Raw genomic sequence first — 6423 nt, 5'->3', positions numbered from 1 at the left:
GGGGCCGGAAGACCATGAGCATCAGGATGCCTGAGCTGGGTCCACAAGAGCCTAAAAGATGAGTTGCCTTGATTTTAGCCAAATATGACCACCACCACCAGCTTCGGCTGAATTGGAAACACCACCTGGGAAGTGAGACAAAGACCTTGTCTATATTACACCATTAGGTTAACGTCAGCTGCCCTGCACTGACCTAGCTGTGGAAGTGACAACGATTCCTCAGCTCTCATCCCCTATTAGCCCTCCTCTACTTAAGATACCTTGATGACATTATTATGATTTGGATTCATGGTATAGAGATTCTAGAAGAATTTCACAGAGACTTTTACAATCTCCACCCCACCATCAACTTATGCCTCGATTACTCCGCGCAAGAGATACATTTCCTGGACACTGCAGTACTAATCAAGGATGGTCTGATCAGTACCACACTGTACCGGAAACCCACTGATCGCTATACTTACCTACATGCTTCTAGCTTCCATCCTGCACACATAACGAGATCCATTGTTTCCAGTCAAGCCCTTAGATATAATCGCATTTGCTCTTATCCAACTGACAGAGACCAAAAACTACAAGATCTCTACAAAATATTCATAAACTTGAATTTCCCACCAGGAGAAATAAAAAAAAACAACTTGACAGGACCAGACGAATACCCAGAGACCAGCAACTCCAAGACAGGCCCAAAAAAGCCAAGAACAGAACACCACTGGTCATCACGTACAGCCCCCAACTCAAACCACTGCAATGCATTGTCAAAGACTTACAACCTCTCCTTAATCGGGATGCCACACTCCAGAAGGCCCTTGGTGACAGGCCTGTTCTCTTCTCCAGACAACTTCCCAACCTTACGAGGATTCTGACCAATATCTAGAGTCTATCCCGCAGGAACACCAGTTCTGGGACTTTTCCTTGCAACAAAGCCCACTACCAGCTTTACCCACATATCTATTCTGGAGATACCATCACTGGACCTAACCAGAGTATTCACAGAATCACAGGCACATTCTCATGTTCCTCTGCTAACATCATTTATGCCATCATGTGCCAACAATGCCCGGGTGCTTTGTATATTGGACAGACTTCAAACTCTCTGCGACAAAGAGTTAATGGGAACAAAACAGACATCAAAACACTCCTGATCCACAAAACAGTTAGTCTACATTTTAATGGAGTGGGCCATTCTGTTAATGACGGAAGAGTTTGCGTCTTATTGAAAAAGAATTTTCAGTCTGCTTTGGAAAGAGAAACTGCTGAACTCTCTTTCATATTCTAATTCCACACAGTAACACTTGGTTTCAACCAGGATGCGAATTTTCTGGGACATTATAGGGGCTCTTTTGCATACTTGGTTTAATCTAATTCTTGACCCTCACCCCGCCCTGCCACTCTGCTCTCTTATTTGCTCACATTGATAGTTTTTTTCTGATTTGTCAACCTTGATTACTGTTTTTGGTTCTCTGTGTCTAAAATATTGAGTCTGTTCTGGGCTGGCTCTGGTCTGAAGAAGTGGGTCTGTCCCACCAAAGCTCACCTCATAAATTCTTTTGCTAGTCTTTAAAATGCTACTTGACTGCTTTTTTGTTTTCATTTCAATTGGTGCCTGTTGATTTCAGTGCCTCTCTACTTTCCTTTTACATCACCTGCACAGCTGGCAAGAAGGAACTAACCTGTCAGAGTCCTCTGTGCCTGATACCTGTCACATGAGAGCCTGTAAGAAAAGTGGCAGATTGGGGAAGTAAAAGGGAGAGGGTTTGATTGACTCCAAAGGGCGCTGTATGCTAATCAGGAGGGGTGTGTCTGCAAACAGCCACATGCGACCACCTCTGATACACTGCGTCCCAAAGCAGGTGAATTGGGCTTCAGCGAAAGGGGTGGTTGATTTTAGACTTTTGTCCCTTAGTTGGAGGAGGGTGGAAGCAGCTGTTTGAAAACGTTCCCCATGGGCAGGAATCTTGTGCCTGTTCTGCTGGGTGTGCAGCTGAGGAGTATGTGTTTAAGACTGTACTTTTAGGGATCATTTCTGTAGTGTGTAGCTAGAGAAGTGCATGTGGGTGTTCTTGGTCTTACCAACCATGATGATGAATTGACGTGTTCTCTTTGGAGCATGAGGTAAACAAGCAGTGCTGCTGTTTGTTCTTGATGATTGTTCTTGTTTTCTTTTGGAAGCAAGAAGAAGAGAACCTAGTCTGAGTGGTTGGTTTTTATTGTAAAGTTTAAAAGAAATTTTTAGTGTGGGGAGAATTGCGTTAGCTGCTTTTGCATGAAATGTTCAGGAGCAGAAAGAGTGAAAATGGTGTTTAAAAGTTTGTTTCTTAGTTGTTAAAAGAATTTTATCCTTTTTTGATATACACACACATTTCCTTTGTTACACTATGCTGCAATTTTCACGTGGGGACCTGGTTCTGCTTTTCTACCCTTTTCTCTGTGGCTGGCTGAATCTGAACCACAGAGTGATGTCAAAAGGCAAACTTTCCAAAGCCACCTTCTGACAGATCAGCTTTTGAAAGCGAGCGTCCGCACGCACCACCATGGGGAGGAGGGCTACCAGGGAAGGGGGACCCTCAGAGACAGGGGAGAGGGACAGGGTGGGGTGGCTGGGACCTGGTGGGGGGAGGGGAAGGGGATGCATGGAGCACCCCACCACGCACACATGGACATGTTCTCCCCACACACCATTCAGGTCTTCTGGGCAATCAAAAACAACCTACTTTACTGGGTTGTCCGTGTCTGGGATCTGCAAGTCACCCTAATGGGGGCTCAGAAGCTGGACTTCCCCAAGTGCTTCAGAGCTCTGGATGGGACCCACATTACTATCCAGGCCCCAGAATGCAGCACAGGCATCTTCATCAATTGCAAGGGGTACCATTTTGGAGTGCTCCAGACCTGCGTGGACACCAAGGGACGATTTATGGCATTCTGGGTGGGTTTGTCTGGGTGAGTCCACAATGCCCGTATCTTCCAACTCATGGCTCTGCTGCAGCATGCAGGAGAAGACATCCATCCCAACCTGGGAGCTACCAAATGGGGACACCACTAGCCCCCCGATATAATGCCCAATGCCATTTACCCCTTGCATCAGTGGCTGAGTTGGCCCTACAGGGGACACACTGAGCCCAGCCAGGACATTTTTATTTAGTTCCTAAACTGGGCTTGCAATATTAGGTGGCTGGAGGGCACTTTCAGGTCCCCCTCAGGATACTGGAGGTCATCCCGTGCAATGTACCAGATGTGGTGGGTACATGCTGCTCCCTCCACAACACCGTGGAGGTAAAGCAAGAGCCGTTCATGCAGGGGTGGGTTTTGGGTCTGGCCACGGCTCCAAGCAGCTGGCTGCTTTGCCATGCTGTCAGGCACAGAGGGTCAGGGTGCAGGTCAGGAAGTTCCTCTGGGAGGCCTTTGTGCGGGGGCCCATGTGACCCCCCAACATCCAGCCACCACCACAACTCCCTTCCCACGCACCCAACTCTCGCTATCAACCCCACCCCCCAACACTCCCATACCCTCCCGGCCTCCCAATAGACACCAGGGACAGGGAGTGTTGCTAAGGAAAGTATTTCATGAAACTCTGGCAATGGATTCCAAACTGCATAAACAGAAGTGTAAACGATTAACAAGAGGGATGGGGGACTATAGACAATTGGGGTCCTGGGGTGGGCAGTGGGGGCAATGGAACTTAGAGGAAGTCTTGGAGAGGGGGTGGGGTAACAGAACTCAGAAAGGGCTCTGGGGAGCGGGTGGGAGGCCACAGTCCATATTCTCACAAGGGCTGGGATGGAGCTTGGACCACCAGGAGGTAGGGACAAGGAAGGGGTCCAGTGGGCTCAGGCTTGGGCTCACTGGGGGCTACAGGAAGGGAGGGAGGGGATGGAGGAAGGTTGGGGGGAGCAGGGCACCAATGTCAGGGACTGTGGGTGGATGGGTGGGGGGAACTGTGGGACACTGTGAGGGACATGTGCAGGGAGGAGCTACAGGGGCTGTGGGAGGGACTTGTGATGGGGTGGGAGGCTGAGCCAGGCACGTGGGCACAGCCTGTGTGAGGGTGTCCAGGCTGCCTGCCACCCAATCCCAGGCCTCCTGCTCCATCACCAGCCTCTCCTGCATGACAGCAGTCACGTCCTGCAGGGTGGTGGTGTGAGCACTGACAGCAGCAGCTTCCTCCTCCCCACAGTGGCACCAGCACATGCCCCAGCACTGGCCCTATGTGGGCGCTCTTAGGGGTGCAGTTCCAGCCCCCTCGCCCTCTGGTGTGGGCCTTTCTGGCTTGTGTACAGGCCTTGTCTGGCCCCTGGATGGTGCAGCTCTGGAGACAGAAGGGGACCCAGGGAAAGGCCATCAGTACCATGACCTGGCCCTGGGGGCTGTGTGCCCCACTCCACCTTGTCCCCCCATCTGGCCCGTGGTCCCTGAGGGATCTGTGTGGCTGGGGGGTCCCTGCGAGGGTGGGACATATGCGGTGTAGGTCAGCCTCCCTCCCTGGGCATGCAGCCTGTGGTGCTGTCCACGGGGCCAGGTGCTGAGTGTTGCATGAGGCCCCCACTGAGGCTCAGGGAGCACAGCCATGTGGGGTGCATCCAGACTGGAGCTGGTGGCTGTGTGAGTGGGCCACTGCTGGCCTCCCCTCCCCTTGTGCCAGGCATCCAACATGCACGAAACCGACCTTGGTGTCCCTAGAGGAACTGAAGGGAGGCCCAGGTGGAGGGGGCCCAGATGGAGACCTCTCAGGACACAGAGATGATGAGGGCCCCATTGCTGGAACCCCTGTCATGGCTCTGGGCTTCTGTTCCTGTGCCTGTTGGGTGGGAGCTGCTGCCTGCTACTGGTCCTGACACCTCCTGCAGCCCCCTGGCAAGCGCCATCTGAGCTGGTGGTTTGTAGGACGTGGGTGGTCAGTGCTGCCTCCTTGGGTCCCAGGCGGCCGTTGAGCTCCTGGAAGTGGGGCAGGTAGCGGCCACTGCCCCTCGAGTGGCTGACGTCATCCTGGGCCTGGTAGTTGGCCTGCCACAGTTCCTTCACTTTTCTCCCCAGTAGTTCAGCTGTTCAGGTGGGGTGACCCTCAGAGCTCAGGCCAGAGAACAGGTGGCTGAAGGCTGCAGCATCCTGGCACCAGCCAGTCATGTGGAGCAGCAGCTCCTCATTCCCCAGTGTCAGAGGTCCTTAAACTCAGTCTCACTCCAGGAGGGGCCCTCGTCTGCGTCCCCTGGCTGGGCTCCTGACACACCTCAGATGGGTTGAAGGGGGGTCTGGGGGATACAGGGCTGTGGTCAATGGCCATGGATTGCCCCATGGAACTTTCACTGGGGCAGAATGATCCCCCTCCCCCACCATCTGCTGCCCGAGGGCCACAGGTCCCTCGAATGCTCCCTGGAGACGTAGAATACATTTTGCTGTGTGCACCAAGGCCTGGGCAGATGTGCACCTCCAAGAGAAACACCGGCTGCTGCCTGTGGGGCTCTGCTAATTAGCCGGGCAGCACCTGCATCTCTCCTGAGCAGCCGCCCAAGCACACAGCTTCCAGGGACACTGCCGGGGCCGGGGCTGAGGAAAGGGGAGGGCAGCAAACCCCACCAGCTGTCTGGCAGTGTTCCTGACCAGCCTCGGCCCACCGAGCATTCACCAGGGCCTCTGGCCTGGGGGGCAGAGACAGTCTCACAGCTGTGATGGCCGAGTGGTTAAGGCGTTGAACTAGAAATCCAATAGGGTTTCCCTGCGCAGGTTCAATTTCTGCTCACAGCGAGGCCTGTGTTTTAGCCACATCCTGGAACCAGGACAATACAGCAGTACACACCCTGAGACACTGCCCAGGGGCTGTCTGTGACCAGTGTGTGGAAGAGGCCAGGGGAGTCTGTGCCTGGGGGAAATGCTGACCCTGGGGCGTGGTCACTGCTCTGGCTGCTGCTGGTCCCAGCCTGTCTCCTACGTCAGCCTGACAGTGTGACACTCACCTGTTTAATGCCCTGGCAAGGACTGGGCAGCCCTGGTTCATCTGCAGCCAGAGATAGGGCAGCTGCCTCTAAGGGAAGGGCCTGTTCCCAAGGCTGGCTCAGGGGCTCTGGTCTCTCCCAGCTCCTAAGCTGTGCAGTACACAGCTGGGAAAGGGACAGACACTTGCCCAAGGGGAATGAAAGTCACAATCTCCTCTCTGCCCCAACAGCAATAGGCTGATCTACAGAACCAGACACAGGCCAGTCTCCCTTCCTATGGTTCTCCCACAGGTTGTGGGGACCAGCTTAGTGCAGGGCCAAAAAGGGGGCACAGCATAAAAACTGTCATCACCCCTTTTCTGGGGCAGCCACCATAGCTGGGAGACCCCGGCTCCTCGGCTCTGTGGGGCAGACTCAGTGATGCTCCTTTACTCCTGGAGCCCCTGGTTCTGGGGCTGAAATTTGGCTGGAAGCACCTCTGGGTAATGGACTGCAC

General features: G+C 53.5%; 1 non-coding gene and 1 pseudogene across 1 annotated transcript; both read left to right on the top strand.

The window, feature by feature from the left end:
* The first annotated feature begins 2001 nt into the window (after positions 1-2001).
* Positions 2002-2201, top strand: LOC142016225 (small nucleolar RNA U3; annotated as a pseudogene).
* A 3456-nt stretch (positions 2202-5657) lies between these two features.
* On the top strand, positions 5658-5739 carry TRNAS-AGA (transfer RNA serine (anticodon AGA)). Its single transcript has one exon. It is a non-coding gene; the product is annotated as a tRNA-Ser (tRNA).
* Positions 5740-6423: the final 684 nt, after the last annotated feature.

This window comes from Carettochelys insculpta, chromosome 7 (assembly GCF_033958435.1).
Source record: "Carettochelys insculpta isolate YL-2023 chromosome 7, ASM3395843v1, whole genome shotgun sequence".
Classification (NCBI taxonomy): domain Eukaryota; kingdom Metazoa; phylum Chordata; order Testudines; family Carettochelyidae; genus Carettochelys; species Carettochelys insculpta.
Note: the sequence above shows the minus strand (reverse complement) of the source record. Positions and strands in the feature narration are given on the sequence as shown.